This window comes from Giraffa tippelskirchi, chromosome 3 (genome assembly GCF_054371585.1).
Source record: "Giraffa tippelskirchi isolate mGirTip1 chromosome 3, T2T-mGirTip1v1.2.pri, whole genome shotgun sequence".
NCBI classification, from domain to species: domain Eukaryota; kingdom Metazoa; phylum Chordata; class Mammalia; order Artiodactyla; family Giraffidae; genus Giraffa; species Giraffa tippelskirchi.
The window spans coordinates 25,286,337-25,308,641 of NC_137277.1; the positions used below are offsets into that span (position 1 = coordinate 25,286,337).

At 38.0% G+C, this 22,305-nt stretch overlaps 1 protein-coding gene across 2 annotated transcripts in view; it reads right to left on the bottom strand.

Moving 5' to 3' along the window:
- Positions 1–22,225, bottom strand: part of ZNF652 (zinc finger protein 652) — a 56,682-nt gene extending 34,457 nt beyond the window's left edge. For both annotated transcript variants that reach the window (XM_081582508.1, XM_081582507.1), the window contains exon 1: positions 22,164–22,225. The gene's annotated coding sequence lies outside the window, so the exon portion shown is untranslated. The remainder of the gene's footprint in view (positions 1–22,163) is intronic.
- Positions 22,226–22,305: the final 80 nt, after the last annotated feature.

Below are 22,305 nucleotides of genomic sequence, written 5' to 3' on the forward strand. Positions count from 1 at the left end.
AGGAGGAGGGAAGAGCAGCTAAGGAACAGAAATTCAAACAGGACTCCAAAAAGACACAGTTTGATTTGGTTTTCAAAGATGGGAGAGATGTGAGTGTGTTTAAATGCTGATGGGAAGGGACACCTTTTACCACAAAGAACTCACTACAAGAAAAGATTTTAGAATTTCATTATAGTAGGTTAGTTTATTAAGCTTTAAAAAATTATATACAGAAGAAAAACTATGATAAAGTCACAAACTTAACCTCCACCTCATTTCAGAACATATCAACCCCCCCCCAAAAAAATTATCTACCACAATAAACAGTAACAATAAATAAGTGAAAAGTAGAAAAGTACCTAATCTTCTCTTGGTTATACTAAAACAGTAATTCCAATATTAAACACTAGGTACTAAATCATAAAAGCTCAGATATTTTAAAAGCTAAGGAAATCTATAACACAGTTACCTAAAACCATTTGGAATATGCTCCTAAAACACTTTGAGTCTTTAATACATTCTCAAATCTTAAGTATTTTTTCTTTTTGGTCTTACTGAAGAAATACGCTGTCTAGAGATGAGCTTTCTATAAACTTGTGTACAACAACCACATAAAAAATACTAAAACATTTTAATGTTCACTTCAGAAACTTCTAAAATTTAAAACCACTCCAAATTAAAATATGACCACTTCAAAGAAAAAGGGATAATTTCAAAGTTAAGACCAAAACAGCTTTTGATACAAACCACTGCATGTTGCAGAAGCAGTAACCTAGTTTCACTTTGAGTGTAGTGTTTGTTGCCCTCAAGGGATCTGCAACTTTCAAGTTTTTTTTCACTAAATGCCATATGACAGGTGAAGCAGTGGAGAAAAAAAAAGTCAAACACATCTCAACAGTTCAGTTTAAGGAAAGAAAAGCACACTCCTTACGAACACATACATATACAAACATGCATACATATACATGTATCATACTGACAAACTTGTGCTAGTTATTGGTGACAAAACACTAAAATTTTAACTCAAGGCCAACCCATAAAACATGTGGCAATTTAACAATGTGTTTGTGAGGAGCAAAAATCCCTCAGCATCACACAAAATTATTCTTGACTATTTGCTCTGTGGTTCAATAATTGGTCAGGGGTAGCCTGAGCAGAGAAAGCTGGTGCAAGATGTTCAAATATACAGAGGTTTTTCCACACAGAATTCTTAATTTTCCCCAAAACATGGTCCTCTATATTGAGCTGTGAATGACTGTGCATATTTCAGTAAGACAAAAATTCCAAACATCCATATTTCTGAGCGAACAACCTGTCCCAAGGCACTATCTCCCTATAAGCCCCAGAGAGGTTACTTTGAGGGTATAAAATAAATTAATTAGTAACAATACACACTTTAAACATTTATATTTTAACTGCACTGGAATGTCTAGAAAATGAGCTTATGAACAGCAAAGGCACTGAGCCCAAGAGGAAAAATGAACAGACTCCTGGACTGCAGACAAATGAGTAGGTGGAGGATGATTTATGTGGGGATGATTTTTATATGATGCTTTTCTTAATCTAAAGAAAACCCACAGCTCTTCACAATATATGTGCTATAAATAGATGTAATCAGTCCAAAAACCTGAATATTTATTTGCCTACTTTTTTCTTTTTAAATAACTTTTGTCATAACCCAAATCCAATGAGTGATCAAGGTAAGCAAGCTAACATGACCAAGCAGGTTGCCCAGTCAAAGCCTTATGGACATATGATCAAGACAAATTCTCCTTCACCTGTTTATGCTGAAGAAAATATTTTAAATAGTAATGTGGATTTTTATTGTAATATCTTTAAATATACTTCCCTCACCAAAACCAAAATGTTTTCACGCTGGTTCACATCAATGCAAAATTTCTATCAACTATTTTTGGCAATACTTTTAAGAAACGTTGAGGGTTTAAATCACGTAACTGTTGTTCAAGTAACTGCTTCCTCCTTCCCCAGCTCCCCCCTCCCCCAACCAAAACCCCACATCAATCTAAGAATTGCAAAGTTCTTGTCAAATGTGTATAAGTCTCCTTTATAAATAGAGGAAATTAAGGTCTGCTGGCTAAATGATGAGTGAGAGGGACTCTGAGAGTTAAGAACTAGTTGAGTATATAACTGCTATGCTCTTTTCTCCCTTAAACTAAAATCCAATCAAAGGATGTTGTTATTCTTTAGTTGCTGAGTCATGTCTGACTCTTTTGCGACCTGCCAGGCTCCTCTGTCCATGGGATTCCCCAGACAAGAATACTAGAGTGGGTTGCCATTTCCTTCTCCAGGGAATCTTCCCCACCCAGGGACTGAACCAGCATCTCTTGCTGAGTCTCCTGCGCTGTAGGCAGATTCTCTACCGCTGAGCCACTGGGGAAGCCCATAATCGAAGGATAGATGACTTTTTTTTTTTTTGGAAGTGGAGGTGAGAATTGCTGGTAAAGAGGTAATCTACATATTCTAATATTTTTACAATGAACATGTATTACTTCTATAATAAACAGAAAAACAGATCCTAAATTTAAAAAATTAAATGAATTCATCAAATCTATTCAGACTCAATGTATAATATCCTTTAGACACCAAGTGTTGATGAAAGCTGGAAGAAAGTGCAAACATAATTTAACAAAGCATAAAAAACACTTAAATCTACACTAAGCCTCAAAATATCAGCAGATTTTCAGTAACACTCAAGTATTTACTGAGCACCTACCACATGTGAGGTACCACAGACATAACTACTAACATGCTAATATGAACCCTTGTCTCTGGAAGCTTACAATATTGCCAATTAGTTTATAAATAGGGTGGCGGTATAGTCTTGATTTATACCTGTTTCTCCCAGAGTAATTATTAATAATGCCCCTCTCACATATCTCCCAGTCTGGACAATAAATTATATGGTTACATATTTATGCAAAAAACAAACATACTATTGTTCCTACATGGCAACAGGTTTGTAAAATGTGTATCATTTCCAGGTTTTATCTTTTTAAAGTCATTCTATTAATTTTTATTACACGTTAAATTTTAAAAAATTATTTTAGACCTTCATCTCATTCTGATATATATCTATCATACAATAAAATCAAAGATTTGTTTCAATCAAGTAAGAGAAAATAAAAATCTGATTTTACCACATCAAAATGTATGCAAAGTAAATAAATCAAATGAATAAAACATAAAAACTCTAAAGACTATAAGCCCCTTGAGATCAGGCAGTTCTTTTTGAAATACTACTTCAGCATTCCAGCCTGTGTCTAGCTCAGTACTGGAACATACTGAGGTCTGGATATTTCCCACTAAAAGGAAACAGGACAGGAAACATCTAAGTCTGAAACATCTTGTCATAATGGAAAGCAAAGAAGCTATCAAAGACTACCAAGGTTGTGTCAAAAGACTCAGAAGCCAGCCTGATAAGCTCCTAATGGATAAAAACAGTACAACTGAGTATCAACAATGATGAATAACAGAGTGCATTGAAACACATCAAATATGCTTAAATCCACTGGTCACCTTTAGGGGATGCCAAAAGAACAAGCTCATTCTTCTGAAAACTGGTTAGCGAAGGACAAGAATCAAGCATTCAACTTGCCATTCCTATCAGATCTGTACCTCAAGGAAACTAAATATTTGTTGAGGGGAAATTTCTTTTAATAGAAGTATTCTAATTGAAGAAATTACTTTTGTATCATTTTGCAACCCATAATGAATTAATAGATATAGACAAAGACCATCAGTGGCTGGTAACGGTACCAAAGAAGAAGCAACCAACACTGCACGTCTCCTGGTAGAATTATACGCCACCACCTATTAGTCTTGCCCCACACCCACAAGAAAAACTGAACCTTAATCTGATCAAGTCTGCAGATCTAAAAACCAATTTACAGGAAATAAAAAGGGACCAAGGAACATATTAAATGGTGTCACATGGATACAATCAGCACAATCCAGACTATGGAAGACTATTCAATAAATGACATGCATTCCTCAACAAAAATTTCAAGGAAAAGGAAAAAGAAAGAAGAAAGGAAGGAGAACCTATATATTTAAAGAGATTTAATAGACATATTAGCCAATCACTCTTTCTTTGGACCTTAATTCAACATTCTAGCTTGTATCTAAATGTTGAGAAAACAAACTGAAAAAACAATTATGAGTCAACTGGGAAGTACAGACACTGATTACTTAATGATGGTCTGGAAGTTTTTTTAGTATAATCATATTTGTCTTCTTCTAAAAAAGAATTTTCATATATAAAAATAATATGATATGACATCTAAACCGCTTCAAAGTAACTGGAGGGAGGGAATTACAGCGAGGGTGGATATATATGAAACAAAATTGTGTGTGTGCTCGGCTGGATCCAATTTTTTGTGACCCCATGGACTGCAGCCCACCGAGCTCCTCTGTCCATGGAATTTTCCAGGCAAGAATACTGGAGTCGGCTGCCATTTTCTATTCTAGGGGAATCTTTCTGAACCAGGGATAAAACCTGAGTCTCTTGCATCTCCTGCACTGGCAGGTGGATTCTTTACCACTATACCACCTGGGAACCCCTATGAAACAAGATTAGCCACGTACTAATAATTGTTGGGCTTCCCTGGTGGCTCAGTGGAGAAAAAAATATTTTATAACTACAATTAACTCTAAATTAACTTTTTGATATGACTAAACTAAGGAATTACAGAGGTAAATATAGTTTGAAAATCCCCCCATATTATGACATTTTCTTTTCCATAACTTAAATTCCACATCTCTAAAAACTATAATATAAAATGTACCAAGTATGGTATATGTTTGATGTAATAAAACTTTAATCCCAAATATGCTAACACAGAATAATAAAATAAAAATTAAATATGTTTGAATAAAAAAATTTGCCAGTAAGATCATCACTCAGTCAAGACTGGTTAGACAGTAGACACTACTCTATCCTATACACTAAGTCAACTTTCAATTTTTCAATGAAAGGACAATAAAACTGAACCACAAACTTCTATCTTCATGTGGAACTTACTATGTAGCTCTGGCTGCAGGTAAGGTTTTAGGTCTATATTGCTCACATGCATAGCTAATGTTTTAGTAAGAAATGGCATTAAAGCTGCTTTACATGTGTTCTCTAGCTGATGGACTACACAATACATTCTGTCACCTTCATATACACAGGTCCAACTAAGAAACCATTAGCCAAACAAAGTACATGTATGTTTATATAAAAAGAGGCCTATGGGTGAGAAGACCATCTTAGATGATTTTCTAAATCTGCTGTACTATGAAGTCACCGGGATTCTCGTCTTCAGTCAGATCTGTGGTGTTGCTATCACCATTAAGTACAATATGTGCTCAGTTGCTCAGTCATGTCCAACTCTTGTGAGTCCATGAACTGTAGCCTACCAGCCTCCTCTGTCCATGGAATTTTCCAGGCAAGAATACTGGAGTGGCTTCCCATTTCCTTCTCCAGGGGATCTTCCTGACCCAGGGATCGAACCCGGGCTTCCTGCATTGCAGGTGGATTCTTTACTGTTTGAGCCACCAGGAAAGCCCATAAGTAAAATGGCCTACACCATTTCACCGTATAAAAATCAGATGCAAGTACAACCCATAGCAATGGTTCTTCACTGTTAAATGAAAAACTACCTTCTTCCTTCCCTGGTTTGCTTACTCTATCCTGAGTCAGACCTAAGCTGCATTTTATGGTTTCTAGAACAGTTCAGTTCAGTTCAGTCGCTCAGTCATGTCCGACTATTTGCAACGCCATGAACCGCAGCATGTCAGGCCTCTCTGTCCATCGCCAACTGCCAAAGTCTACCCAAACCCATGTCCACTGAGTCGGTGATGTCATCCAACCATCTCATCCTCTGTCGTCCCCTTCTCCTCCTGCCCTCAATCTTTCCCAGCGTCAGGGTCTTTTCCAACGAGTCAGCTCTTTGCATCAGGTGGCCAAAGTATTGCAGCTTCAGTTTCAGCATCAGTCCTTCCAATGAATATTCAGGGTTGATTTCCTTTAGGATTGATTGGTTTGAACTTCTTGCAGTCCAAGGGACTCTCAAGAGTCTTCTCCAACCACAGCTCAAAAGAATCAATTCTTCAGTGCTCAGCTTTCTTTATGGTCCAGCTCTCACATCCATACATGACTACTGGAAAAACCATAGCTTTGACAATATGGACCATTGTCAGCAAAGTAATGTCTCTGCTTTTTAATATGCTGTCTAGGTTGGTCATAGCTTTTCTTCCAAGGAGCAAGCAGCTTTTAATTTGATGACTGCAGTTACCGTTCCCCAGTGACTTTGGAGCCCAAGAAAATAATGTCTGTCACTGTTTCCATTGTTTCCCCATCTATTTGTCATGAAGTGATGGGACCAGATGCCATGATCTTAGTTTTTTGAATGCTGAGCTTTAACCCAGCTTTTTCACTCTCCTTTCTCACTTTCATCAAGAGGATCTTTGGTTCCTCTTCGTTTTCTGCCATAAGGGTGGTGTCATCTGCATATCTGAGGTTATTGATATTTCTCCTGGCAATCCTGATTCCAGGCATTTCACATGATGTACTCTGCATATAAGTTAAATAAGCAGGGTGACAATATACAGACTTGATGTACTCTGTTTCCAATTTTCAACCAGTCTGTTGTTGTATGTTCGGTTCTAACTGTTGATTCTTGACCTGCATACAGATTTCTCAGGAGGCAGGTAAGGTGGTCTGGTATTCCCATCTCTTTAAGAATTTTCCAGGTTGTTGTGATTTACATAGTTAAAGGCTTTAGAGTAGTCAATGAAGCAGATGTTTTTCTGGAATTCTCTTGCTTTTTCTATGATCCAACAGATATTGGTAATTTTATCTCTGATTCCTCTGCCTTTTCTAAATCCAGCTTGAACATCTGGAAGTTCACGTACTGTTGAAGCCTAGCTTGGAGAATTTTGAGCATTACTTTTCTAGCATGTGAAATGAGTGCAATTGTGCGGCAGTCTGAACATTCTTTGGCATTGCCTTTTTTTGGGATTGGAATGAAAACTGGAATGCCATTATAGGTCATTCATTGGAATGACCTATAATGGCATTCTGCTGCAAAACCAGCACCATTTTCTCTTTCAAGAACCACTTAATATTTATATTCTCTCAGAGTCAGACAGTGTAACCATCCAGCACAAGTTAATTTCTTAGTAAAACAAAAGGTAGCTATGTGCTCCTAGAGATAGGGACTTGTAACTGGACTGAAAAGGGTATCACTGTGCAAGAACTATACTTACTCATATTATAAATTATGCTTCTGCATGGACACAAGAAGGGTGGGGGAAAAAGACCTTCAAACCTAATATGGCCTTGGGCAGACATCTGTGAACATCAAAAGATAACTTTCAAAGATAATAACATCAAAGATACTATAAATTTATCTAGACAAATATAGAGATCCAGATACATTATACATGGTACAAATGTACAATGTATGACTAAAATTAATCTATGAACATATATTCAAGCTTATTTAAGTACAGAGTTTAAAAGCTTGATTTAAGATGTTTCCAAATAGAAAAAGAATATTAGTTGAAAAACTAGTGAAACCTAAACTAAATCTGGAGTTAAGCTGATAGTAATGTACCAGCGCTGGTTGCTTAGTGTATGTAAGATTTTAACAATAACAGAACTAGATGAAGAGAATCATATTCAATATTTTGCAATAATGTGTAAGGGAAAATAATCTGGAAAAAAGATAAAAATAAATATCTGAATCACTTTGCTGTATACCTGAAACTAACACAACACTATAAATCAATTATACTTCAACAAAAATAAAGTTAAATTAAAATTTTTTAAAAAGAATTAATATATGAGAAAAGTATCTCAAAATCCTATTTGTCATTGTTGTTGTTCAGTTACTAAGTTGTCTGACTCTTTGCAACCCCATGGACTGCAGCACACCAGGCTCCCCTGCTGTCCTTCACTATCTCCTGGAGATGGCTCAAATTCACGTCCAAAATCCTATACAAATGTTATAATTATTACTATGCTTTGTGTTTATATGATTTTCAACTTTATTCATAAGATATAATCATCTGGAATATTTTCATATTCCACCTTTATTATAACTAAACGTGAACAAAATGTCAACACAGTGAAGTAATTTTCAAATGTTAATTTTCATAGTTTGCCAAATATACAATAAAAATGTACCAACTTTAACGTTCTTATCATTTTATTTTACCTGTTCTAACAACTATAAGAGAACAATGAATTTAGCTAAAAATAATTACAGATTCATTTCTCTAATATAAAGTACTCAACTTTTAAAATCTACGTAGGGCAAGTAATAAGCTCAGAAATATTGATATGTAATTGCTTTTTAAATAATAATTTGTTTTCAATTTAGGTTCAGAGTAATGTGAAAGACTAAATTATATTATTTTAATGGCTGTTAGGTAAAACTTTCAGTATCAGAATTAGGTTAGGAAACGGAAACACAGTCATAGAAAAAACAAAAATAAACCTTTAAAAGTACTGGACCTTAAACTCTTTTATTCCATAAACCACAAGACTATAAAGTTATTGAAGATTATCAATCACATTTATAATATTTCTATACACAGTTAGTTGTACTGTGTTACTATAACATTTTTAAGTATATATTTTAACCTAAGGCTTTCTTTTTATAACCAAGAAATAAATGCATATACATTCATCTTAAGAAAAAAGAGAGAACTGGATGTTTTAGTCTACAAACAATAAATGCTGGAGAGGGTGCGGAGAAAAAGGAACCCTCTTACACTGTTGGTGGGAATGCAAACTAGTACAGCCACTATGGAGAACAGTGTGGAGATTCCTCAAAAAACTGGAAATAGAACTGCCATACGACCCAGCAATCCCACTGCTGGGCATACACACCAAGGAAACCAGAATTGAAAGAGACACGTGTCCTCCAACATTCATCGCAGCACTCTTTACAACAGCCAGGACATGGAAGCAACCTAGATGTCCATCGGCAAATGAATGGATAAGAAAGCTGTGGTACATATACACAACGGAATGTTACTTAGCTATTAAAAAGAATGCATTTGAATCAGTTCTAATGAGGTGGATGAAACTGGAGCCTATTATACAGAGCGAAGTAAGTCAGAAAGAAAATCACCAATACAGTATATTAATGGAATATAAACATTAACATATATATAATGTATACATAATATATGTTAATATATACAGTATATATATGGAATTTAGAAAGATGGTAACAATAACCCTATATGCAAGACAGCAAAAGAGACACAGATGTAAACAACAGACTTTTGGACTCTGTGGGAGAAGGCGAGGGTGGGATGATTTGAGAAAACAGCACTGAAACATGTATATTATCATATGTGAAATAGATCGCCAGTCCAGGTTCGATGCATGAGACAGGGTACTCAGGGCGGTGCACTAGGATGACCCTGAGGGATGGGATGAAGAAGGAGGTGGGAGGGAGGGTCAGGCTGGGGAACACATGTACCCCCCTGGCTGATTCATGTGAATGTATGGCAAAAACCACCACAATATTGTAAAGTAATTAGCCTCCAATTAAAATAAATTAAAAAAGAAAAAAGTACCTGTTTTGCATCTTTTCTGTAAATCTAAAATTATTCCAAAATTTAATTTTTTTTTAATTTAAAAAAAGAGAACTTACAGGGATAGTACAAATTGAGATACAACCACATTAATGAAGATTTTCTTTGAATTAAAAAAACAAACTGCTTTATTAGTTCTTCTCAAAAGTGAGGGCTTTTTTAACTTTTTTTTTCCATGCCACGTGGCTTGCAGAACTTCAGCTCCCCCACCAGGGACTGAACTGTGGCCTTCAGTAGTGGAAGTTCAGAGTCCTAACCACTGGATCAGTAGGGAATTCCCTAAAAAACTGCTTTTTTAACTTTGATGTTTTCCAACATTTTCAGGTTTACTTGGTAAAGACTATCAATTACCAAATGGACTGAGTTTCTTCAGCAGGATCCACCTACAAACGTGTATAGATATGTTTTATGTCTTAAATCCCAAACTGGCTAATGCCAAGATAACCTGACTTCTGACATCAGCTGGTTTGGCCAATATAGGCCAGAATGCTACGTGAATATGGAATAACCTTTGTTAGAGCAACTCAGCACTATTTTCCTAAGTGTGAAGTGTGCATATATTTGGACCCAGCTATTGAGAATTCCTCATTAGCAGATAATAACACAAGTATAAAAAGATATGCATACAAGGGTATTCATTTTAGAGCACTACTTAATATAACAAAAACTTGAAACATAAATAATGATACACACAGATCCTGGCATACTACACAGTCATTCGAATGATGATGTAGGTTTATATTAATTGACACAGAAATATGTCCACATGAGAAAAAATAAGAGTAAAGTACATGCAGGAATGGAATCACGCAATCCCACTATGTAAAATTATGCACATACAACTATGCATATGTATGCTCATACTGAGAGATACCTAGGACAGGGGTAAAGATGAAGAAGGAGATATTTTATTTCTTCATATTTTTCTGTAATCCTTAAATAATTTTGGATAAGCCTGTATAATTCTTTAGAAAAACAATAAACTGTTCTTTGTAACACTATAGAAGCAATTTGTTCCACACTCAAATAAGACACTAAGTACCCAAATACGTAATTTCTAAAAAATGATCCCCTGTTCATGACTGAAAATGGTAAAACATTTGTTACTGAACTTACTGTAAACAATAGCCCTAGAAAGTTGAGAAATAGTTCTATTATGAAAACATCCAACATTAGCCAAAGACTCTAGGTTGTCAACGTTAACTGCAACATTAGCTGTATAATTTTAGCTTATAGACATGACAGACACATCTCAGTATTATTATGCTTAGCTAGAGCTAAATTACAGTTATAAATATCAAGTTATTTCACATAGATTCTACTTACAGATAGACATATATTGTTTATAGTGTTTATACCTTAGCTTAGATCAGTCAATAGATTTTTCTGCACAAGCAACACAAATCTGTCCTGTTGCCAAGGATTTATGGTTCCACACCAATGAACTGGGGAGCTGCAAGAGATCCTACAATGCATTCAATATTCTCTATTATATGAGAGATGAGGAAAGATGAGGCTTTAAAATGTTAAATGATTCCTGTAAGGTCAACAGCTAGTTGATGGCATAGCTGGGTCTATTACCCAGATTCTGGTCCTAACGGTCAAAATGAATTATTTCTACATACTCATTAGGACTCAGGCTTCTCTGGTAGCTCAGACAGTAAGAAATCTGCCTGAAATGCAGGAGAACTGGGTTCAATCATTGGGTTGGGAAGATCCCCTGGAGAAGGGGATGGATACTCACGCCAGTATTCTTGCCTGGAGAATTCCCTGGACAGAGGAGCCTGGTGGGCTGTAGTCCATGGCTCGCAAAGAGCTGGACATGACTGAGTGACTAACACTTTCAGGCATACACCCATTAGGACAGTGAAGATAAAAAATACAATTTCAGGTGTCAGCAAAGATGCAGAACAAACAAGACTTTCGTATGTTACTGGTGGAGATACAAAAGGGCACACTCTCTCTGGAAAACAGTTTGGCAGTTCGTTACAAAGTTAAACACACACACCATATCATCAAGCAACCCCACTCCTAGGTATTTACTCTAGAGAAATGAGAATTTATATTCACCCAAAACTAGAAACAAGCCACATGCCGTTCAAGAATGAATAAACAATCTGTGGTATACCCACACAGTGGGATATGACTTGATGATAAAAAGGAACAAACTGTTGATACCCAAAAATCTTGGATGAATCTCATAGGCATTATGCTAAGTGCAAGAAGACAGTCTCAAAAGGTTACATACTGACTGATCCTATTTGCACAGCACTTTCCAAAAGAGAAAACTATAGAGATGGACAACAGATCAATGGTTGCCAGAGTGGAGGGTGGGGGAGAGTACCAATGCAAAGGGATTACAGGAACGAGTCTTGGGTGATGGACTTGTTCTGCATCCTGATGTGGTGGTGGAAACATGAATCTATACAGGTACTGATACAAAGAACTGTACACATGCCAAAATATCACTTCTAGTGCACATTAATTTAAAAATTAAAACAGGGACTCCCCTGGTGTGGTTAGGACTTCAGGCTTCCACTCTAGGGGGCACAGATTTGATCCCAGGTCGGGGAACTAGGATCCTGCACACTACATGGCATGGCCAAAATATTTTTTTTAATAACAATTTAACGAAATTACTTACATAGTCTCTGGCTTCTAAAAGCCAGAAATATTTATGGGTTCTTAAATTCAACTTTAAAACTAATTTTTCAATTAGCAAAATAAAATCATTTGATGGGTCTTTTCCTACAAAATCTCAACACCAAGAAAATAATACATTCACTTTGGCAAGTTACATAACCTCACTTTGTCTTAATTTCCCTGTTGAAAAATGGAGATAATACCTACCTCAAGGGGTTATATGAGGATTAAATGGGTACATAAATAAAGAAAAATACAGACATATTCACAGTATACATAACTTTGGGTATGGAAATGAAAGACTTTTAAGTTTTGTCCTTCCATTGAACCACGTTCTGATGATTGCTTTTCTGACAGAGCTATCTCTGAAATATAGTCCAAGCCCAGAGTCTGATTTTCACACAGAGATAAAAATTCACTACTGAATCCTTGATGTATTTTTATTCTGTAACCATTTTACACAAATAAATTGTTATTTAAACCACACTTTGTGTTAAAGGTTATACTGTATAAATTACATTTGTATATGTTTATATGTATTTGTTTGTATATATTTCTTAGTCCACTCATTTCTACCTAACAATGAATAAACAGGTAGCCAGTGCTTGACTGTATGTGTGTGTGTATTAAGCAACAGTAGGTGTCCCATCTTTTAGAAGAACATAGTTTAAATGCTAGGCAAAATGAGAATCCAATTTTAACCTTTCCAGAGTTTCATCTTTAAGAATTAACTCTCTTTATGCAATAACTGGGCTTCCCTGGTGAGGCTGAGCGGTAAAGAATCTGCCTGCCAATGTAGGAGATGCCGGTTCAATTCCTGAGTCAGGAAGACTGCCTGGAGAAGGAAATGGCAACCCACTCCAGTATTCTTACCGGGGAAATCTCACAGACAGAGCCTGTCTGTGAGTTATAGTCCATGAGGTCTCAAAAGAGTCAGACACAACTTAGTGACTAAACAACAATAATGCAGTAACTAAGGTCATAAATACCATGATTTCCTTCATGCCACGTTTCTTAACACTTCAAACTCATACCATTAAGCACAGCTTTTCATTTTATCACTCCCGCCATCCCCATTTAATCCAGTAAGCATTTGTTTAGCATCAACGTCAAGAAAATACTTTTTGTTAAGTTCTATTTAGGGCAATGATTTTCAAACTGTCTGTCCCATCCCAATTTTTACAAATGAAATAGTGTAAAATAACAGACTCACAGATGATAAGGCTAACTACTGTTTCTGGAGCTTTGTTTCAGTTGTAGGTGGTGGTACACATGTGAGGGAATACATGTGGGCATGCATATACTGCTTCTCTCTGTGGATCATGGTCCAAAAGTTTGAGAAACAGCGTTACAGAGGATTAAATAAACACCAGTTCTAGATTTAGAAGAGTCCAACCCTGCAACAGCTGGCTTCTGTGGACATGTCTTTAGGACTCTCTGTACCACCTGACCTTAGAGACACAAGTCATCTTTAAAGAAAAAAATCTAACTTTCCATTTGAGGTGATGAAAAGGTTGAGGAGATTCTGAAAGGCAGAAAAAACTATCTTTTGGATACAGTTTCAATTCCTGACAAGTTGGAATGGATGCGTAAGTGTATAGCTGTTTACCACAATCCGACAGGAGGAAAGTAGCCATTTGAAATGATATGATTTTTAAATTAGAAAAATTATTTAGTATACACTTGCAAGGATCAAAAATTTTAAGTACATAAGAGAATATAGTGAATACAGCAGCATTACTCATGACAGCTATACCAGAAACAATCCAAATGTCCATTAATGGTAGAATGGAGAAATAAATTATAATGTATGTGTACAATGAAATATTATATGAGAATAAATGAAGTATTGTTACACACAATATGAGTGAATCTTATAAGCCATACTCAAATGAGCACATACTGTATTACACTTACATATGGCTTAGAGATTTTTCACAATAATATATAGTTTCTTCATTCTTTTTTGTAGCCATATAAAATTTACCCAACTGTATGAATATACGCTAACTTATTTATCCAATTCTTACTGTAAGGATTTAGGATTTTCCTAAACATTTACTGAGCTAATTTAAATGACTTTTGACTAGTGCGTATGCCTGGTATGCTGAAGAAAACTGAAGGGCTGAGGATGCTTCAGGTAAGGTAAGTTCAAACTCTTGTTCAGTCCCTCATTCATGTCCGATTCTTTGCGACCCCATGGACTGCAGCACACCAGGCTTCCCTGTCCTTCACCATCTCCTGCCTGTCCTTCACCATCTCCTGGAGTTTCCCCAAACTCATGTCCACTGAGTTGGTGATGCCAATCAATCATCTCATCTTCTGTTGTCCCCTTCTCTGCCTGCCTTCGATCTTTCCCATCATTAGGGTCTTTCCCAATGAATTGGCTGTTCGAATCAGATGACCATAGTAGGAGCATCAGCTTCAGCATCACTCCTTCCAATGAATATTCAGGGTTGATTTCCTTTAGGATTGACTGGTTTGGTCTCCTTGCTGTCCAAGGGACTCTCAAGAGTCTTCTCCAGCACCACAGTTTGAAGGCATCAATTCTTTGGCACTCAGCCTTCCTTATGGTCCAGCTCTCACATTCATACATGACTACTGGAAAAACCATAGCTTTGACTATACAGATCTTTAGAGGCATAGTAATATCTCTGCTTTTCAAGACACTGTCTACATTTGTTGTTGTTTTTCTTCCAAGGAGCAAGCGGCTTTTAATTTTATGGCTACAGTCACTATCCGCAGTGATTTTGGAGTCCAAGAAAATAAAGTCTGTCACTGTTTCCATTGCTTCCCCATCTATTTTCTATGAAGTGATGGGACCAGATGCCATGATCTTAGTTTTCTGAATGCTGAGTTTTAAGCTACTTTTTCACTCTCCTCTTTCACCTTCATCAAGAGATTAGGCTCTTTAATCTCTTTAATTCCTTTTCACTTTCTGCCATAAGGGTGCTGTCATCTGCCTATCTGAGGTTATTGATATTTATCCCCTCAATCTTGATTCCAGCTTATGATTCATTCAGCCAGGCATTTAGCATGACGTACTCTGCATATAAGTTAAATAAGCAGGTTGATAATATACAGCCTTGACATACTCCTTTCCCAATTTTGAACCAATCTGTTTTTCCATGTCTGGTTCTAACTGTTGCTTCTTGATCTGCATATAGGTTTCTCAAGAGGCAGGTAAGGTGGTCTTGTATTCCCATCTCTTTAAGAATTTTCCAGTTTGTTGTGATCTACACAGTCAAATGCTTTAGTCAGTGAAGCAGAAGTAAGATGTTTTTCTGGGATTCTCTTGCTTTTTCTATGATCCAATGGATGATGGCAATTTGATCTCTGATTCTTCTGCCTTTCCTAAATCCAGCTTGTAGATCTGGAATTTCTTGGTTCACAAACTGTTGAAGCCTAGCTTAAAGGATTTTGAGCATTACTTTTCTAGCATGTGAAATGAGTACAATTCTGTGGTAGTTTGAACATTATTTGGCATTGCCTTTCTTTGGGACTGGAATGAAAAATGACCTTTTCCAGTTCTGTGACCACTGCTGTGTTTTCCAAATTTGCTGGCATATTGAGTGCAGCACTTTAACAGCATCATCTTTGAGGATTTGAAATAATTCAGCTGGAATTCCATCACTTCCACTATCTTTGTAGTGATGCTTCCAAAGGCCCACCTGACTTCACACTCCAGGATGTCTGGCTCTAGGTGAGTGATCACACCATCGTGGTTATCCAGGTCATTAAGATCTTTTTTGTTCAAACTCCAGCTCTTGGTATATTAATACAGGAAAAGTCCATGGGCAGCTGGGACATAGTTTAAGAGGAACTGGGGGAAAAAACCAGATTTATCTACAGAACTGAGGTCACAAATGTTCTCCTTGCCACCCTCTCAAGAAACAGAACAGTACTTTACTGTATTATTTTTTGCATTTCAATATTCATAGGCCACTGATATTATTCCAGATATATTAAAATGATATATTCAAAAGGGTAAAGCCAATTTATAAGGGCCTAGTTATAAACCTAATTTTATAGCTCACACAGTATAATTAAGAAGTTATATTCTGGGACTTCCCTGGTGGTCCAGTAGTTAAGAATTCACCTGCCAATGCAGGGGACACAAGTTTAATCCCTGGTCCAGGAAGACCCCACATGCTGTGGAGCAACTAAGCCTGTGTGCCACAACTACTGAACCCCCTGCGCCTAGAGCCTCTGCTCCCCAAGAGAAATCACCACAGTGAGAATCCCATGCACCGCAACCCTAGAGCAGTCCCTGCTCAGCACAACTAGAGAAAGCCCATGAGCAGCAACTAAGACCCAGTGTAGACAAAAATAAACAAAAAATTTTTAAAAGATTATTTAAAAAAAGAAGTTATATTTCATTGAATCCCCCAAACTGAATCTAAATCACAAAGCTGAAAAGTATAAATGTGTTGAAGATTATATTCTACACTAGCATTGAAGTCAAAAGGAATCACCCACACTGCCTATCTTGGTGAAATCCATGTAGTCACATTTTCTGATACCACATCCATACTAAAGACCAAAAATCATGCTCAGGAGCCATTCTTTGCATTATTTCCATTCTTATTCTCTTCCAACAATCCTTTCTCACCACACACTGATTGGCCTATCAAAAAACTGACAAAACCAACAAACCATCTACTAAGCCATTTGACTCCAGTAAAGTAGACAGAAAAAAAAAAATAGCACCCCTTCCAAAAAAAAGCTTACTTGGCAAAATGTATTATAGTTGAGAAAAAATTATGTTAACTTAATCATCTAAACCTTGTTTAGTCAGTGGGTTCATATAGCATAAATGCTGCTGTTATACATTCTGGCCAAGGCTTTTATTCAAGTGTTCTGCAAAGTCTGAGGTGAGTCTAAGACCATTACTTGCCAATGCCTCTTTATCAGTAATCCAATACTAGTGACTGATTCCACTGATGGGCAAGCCCCTAGGTGACTCAATAATAAAAGAAAATAAGGCTTAGCAGATTCCCTTGAGCTATTTCCTAATGCATTACTGATGTGCCTACCTTATCTGAAAAGTCTCTAGTTAACTCTTGGGTTATGGACTTACAGTGATATTCTGCAAAAATGACACAATAATTTAATTCTATAGAACTCAAGAAACCCTATTTTAAAAGTTCTATGTATTGACTAAAACTGTATACATGCCCTGAACCTGCTTTTCAAAGTAACCAGTCTCTTAAACTATGTTTATGTACGTGAAGTCACTCAGTCATGTCCAACTCTTTGCGACCCCATGGACTGTAGCCTACCAGGCTCCTCCATCCATCCATGGGATTTTCCAGGCAAGAGTACTGGAGTGGGCTGCCATTAAAAAAATAATACTGCATTTTACCATAAACTTGCCTTTCTGACTAAAAACAATGCTGGGAACTATATACACAACCTAAAGGTATAGGTCTAAAGTGGAGAGCTGATCAAATTTGACAGGTAAGGGACCTTACTTTTCTTTCCTTCACCCATCAAAGCAAAAATGCCTTAGGCACTCAAACTTATAGCCATAATAATGGTTTATGATCAAAACTTCAGAAGAGCAATGAGAATTTTTTAAGAAAAAAGTTCATAAGTGTTTTCAAATATCAAAGATAACTGCTATATAAACAAACAGATTAACTAAAATAAGCATCCAATGTCTTCACTGATTCCACCAAGCACTTTATGACTTGCATTAACCATGAAAATTTACACAAGGCTTTGCACGTGATTCAACTCTGGACACAGAACTCATTGAGCTACATTAGTGTCCTAAAACACCCCTTTTACCACGTAAGCTCTGAAAAGGCTTAAAACAAGCACAGCCTGTGGGTAACACTGTTGAATTTGGAGCTAAGTTTCACTGTCTCCACCAAGTTCAGCCAGCCATAGAGCAACAAATCAAAGTTCCAACAAGCACAGTGCACCTGCAAGACTTAGGTATGCACCAAGTTAAATATTTGCAATTTTTTCATCTCAAATTGGCACAAATTAAAGTATGCAGAGTGCAGCACCAGACCTCTAAATCCTGTAAGCCAATATGATCTGTAGTTTCACTCCCACATCACTCCTGTCCTACCATTGAGTCCTTAATGTGTATATGTGCCTGTGTTCCAGAAGTTCATATATATTATCTCTACTATCATAACAAACCCCATTCTTCTGATGAGGAAACTGAGGCTATAGATAGGTCAAGGTGACTAGTCCAATGCTGTAAAGGCAGTGGAGCTTTATTCAAATCTAGTTCTGCCTGGCTCCAAAGAACCATCTCCCTGATCCTCCCTCAGCTAAAGTCACTAACTCTAACACCAACTCACTTTTACCAAAATAAGTTCTGCTTCTCAAAATCATTTCATCAAAATGCTAACTGTCTGAAATGATGACAATAGATGAGAAAAACATCATACCTAAAACGGTAGCATAAGACTCAGAAATTCCTGGTGAGGAAATGCAGTCACCTCTTTTAGTTCCAAAGGCTATGATTCAAAATATGAGAGAATCCAGTTGAGTTCTTTTTTGCTTTTGGTTGTCTCTCAACTGACTTTTTAGAACAAGGGAAATGAAACTCAAGAGTATATTCACATTTTGGTGAAATTTTCTGAAACTCTTGAGAAAAGGGTGATTTGTTTTTAAACAGTTTTTACAAGTTTGCTTTTTCGAAAGGCTTCAGACATTCAAAAACAAAATCACATCAGCAGCATTACTAATCAACTTTTTTCTATAGACTTGAAAAGTATTTTCTTACCACACTACAAGATTACTTCCCATACTGAGAGCAGAAATGGAAACAGCTCTGGCTGTCATGCATCAGATCTTGAGGCCACAGTTGCAGAAAGTAGGTGCTGTTTCCCTTGAGTAGAAGCTGATCTGAAACCTCCTAAGGGAAGGGTGTCTGAAGAAGAGCGTTGAAAAAACTATAGCAAGCTGTTTGTGCTAATGAGAGTGAGCTGCCGGTACCACCACTCCGTGTTTCACTGCTATGCAATTGTTTTACGGCTTCCAAGCTCTGAATTTGGCAGAGAGAATGCTGTTCTCACAGCCATATGAGTTATATGATCAGCTGCTTTGTGGTGTGTGGGTGTTTACCTAGGTAAGGGACTGGTTAGAAGAGGTTCTATGATGTTAAATCAAGGAAGCACACTGTCCCCTGAGATTTTAATGATTTGTCATATAATACTACACTGAGAAAGAGAAGTAATATATTTGCAATTTTGAAATTCTTTGGGGTTAGGATAGGCAAATAATTTCTAACAGTAAAACTTTAGGCACGACATGAAAAAAAACATAACCTGCAATATAAGCCACCTCAATCATGTTTATTAGATAATAAAAATGCAATATTTGCAATCTCAGCATGCTTTCATAGGGTATACTGCATAATTATTAGAATAAATGCTATTCTTCAGGTGAATGAAACCAGTTTTATGCAAGATTCCAAGGCTCCCTTGCCATCCAAAATGCTGTTAATACCATAAATTCCTTAGCCGCTCAGAAACTCCAAAATACCAAAAATACGAAAGTCCTAAAGGATTTTGTAAGCGAAAAATATTACCAGAATTACAAGCTCCTGGAGAGCTGGGGACCTGTTTCTTTTATCTCACTGCCCATCATAACACTATCACAGACTGTCTCCTGACTGAGATATGGTCAAAAGGCAAAGGCTGAGGGCAGGGTGATTTAAACAAGAATAGTTGATATTTATCCCCTGCTTATTGTAGAACGGTGCAACATTCATACCTAGTTCTAGATTTTAAACATGGAGACTGAATTTCCTAATTATAATTAAAATCCTTCCATTAAAACAAAATTTTAAAACGGATGATTCTGATGGTAACATCACCCTGAAAAAAAGACATGAAATCACATCTAATAAAGTTGAAAAACCTTCACAGAGCAGGTATTCTACCATGGGAAAGATAAGGTCTTCTTTTAAGAGATCAGATCAAGTTCAAACAACACAAAATGATTCCAGATAGGCATTAGAAAACAGACCACTGATTCTGCTGTTGAAATCTGCTACATTTATAAGAGAGTGCAAGGCACATTTAGACACATTTAGACAAGTTACTTTGACTCCAGTTTTAACTTTTTCTGAAATTCTCACATACATTTCTTTACTGCAAGACAGGGAAATGATACCTTACAAATACCTAACTCACTGTAATTAAGGAACAAAACACAAGGACACATATTTCATCTAGTTTGTTGCTTACTGCTCAGGACCAAAGTAATGCCAATCCTCAAGAAAGAAATAAAGGAAAACACAAAACTCAAAGTCCTTTCAATACAGATTTTAACCTCAGGGCCCAGGACCAGGCTCAAGATGACTGTAACTGCATACAAAATTATGAGTGTCTATTTCCCCTGGAAGAGGGTCCTAAAGGCTTCCATGACTCCAAAGAGAGGTTAGGAACCACTAACACAGACATTTTCAGAATCCCGAACACTCAGCAGTGTACATTTTCAACAAAATTATACTAAAGGCAGTATCTATCTGAACACATGTGCACAGTCCTGATACAAACAACCCAGATGCCTGCCAGCCCTATCACAGTACAGCTCACCACTCTCAAATCAGCCCTACATGGGAACACAACCAACATTCAGTGCACACACTTCTCACATGCCAGCCACAGCAGCTCTTCATTCCCTAAGCAAATACATGTTGTCAACAAAACATGTGCTATTTGCCATTCCCAGAACAATACGGACCGTGCCATCTCTGGAAAAGAAAAAAAAAAAAAAAAATTGGTCCCAAAATATTACCCTATATATTTACTATGCCTTGACCACAGATGTTAAACATTACAACAAAACAAATGAAATTTAAAAAAAAAATTAAATTCCCACACGCCATACGTAATTAACTGAGGGGAAAAAAAAAAACCATCACTCAGGTATTACTGAGGATCCACGGGAGATGTAATGTATATAGGGGAAACACTGGAAAGATGATGCTTGAACACAGAGGCAACCTGAGGACAATCAAAGACAGACTCACACAGCAACATCCTGAGAACATGGATGTGGAAAGCACCCTTCTCCAAAGGCAAAAGCACATTCCTTTGATTGGCACAAGCCATTCCTGACAATGGATCCGTGATGACAGGGACTGTTCAGCAATCAGGAAGTGTGTGTGTGTGTGTGTCCGTCCGCGCGTGTTGTGGGGGAGGGATGTGCTAGATGTGATCAAAGACGCCCTCTTCAAGAAGAGCAGACGGGATCTTAAATCGTGAAGACAGTGTTTCAGGGTGAAGCAGGGGTATTTATCATTTCTGGCGGAGACATTCCTCGACAATGAAACATGTTCTGTGCAGATGTAACGGGGGTGTCACTACCTTCAGTGGCTCCCATCTAAGAATCTTAAGCAGAGCCTGATTGGAGGGGAGGCTGTGGTGGGGGTGGAGAAAGGTCTGCATTACCCTCTGGGTGAGTATTGGGCGGGTGTACACTTAGATGCATTTTTATCTCAGGCGGCACAATACTCCCGGTGGTTTGGGCGCAGCCGCAGGGCAGGGGAGAAAGTGGGTGCAAGCCACCAGCTGCGGGGCAGGAGAATGCTCGAAGGAGGACCGGTGCAAACCTCCCCTCGGCCCGCTACCCCGTGCAACCCCAGCTTCCCCTCGGGCCTCCGGGCGAGCGCACTCTGCAAAACTGGAGCCCAGCCCGGGTCCGAGAAAGAGGGGGCGAAGGGACAGAAGCGGGCGCCTCCAGCCAGGCTCGGGGCCAGAAGAGCTCAGCGCCCGGGGCCTCCCCGCCGGATGGGGGGCTGCTCCGGCCTAGTGCACGCAGCTGCCTCGGCGAAGGGTTAACCCGGCGCCCAGAGCCCCTGTCGGCTCGGCGGGCGGCGGAAAGGAAGGGCTGCTGCCAGGGGCGCAGCCGCGACTGTGGCGTGTGCGTGGGGGGCAGGGGCTCCTACTCACCCGGGCCGGCCGCCTCCGCCTCCGCCGCCCCGACCGCCGCCTCGGCGGTCCATCCCTGCGGCGGGGGGCCTGTAGCCGCGGCGCTCGAGTAACAACCGCCGGCCGGGCCGGCCCCTCCCCCCTGCCCAACGTCTGTCCTCAG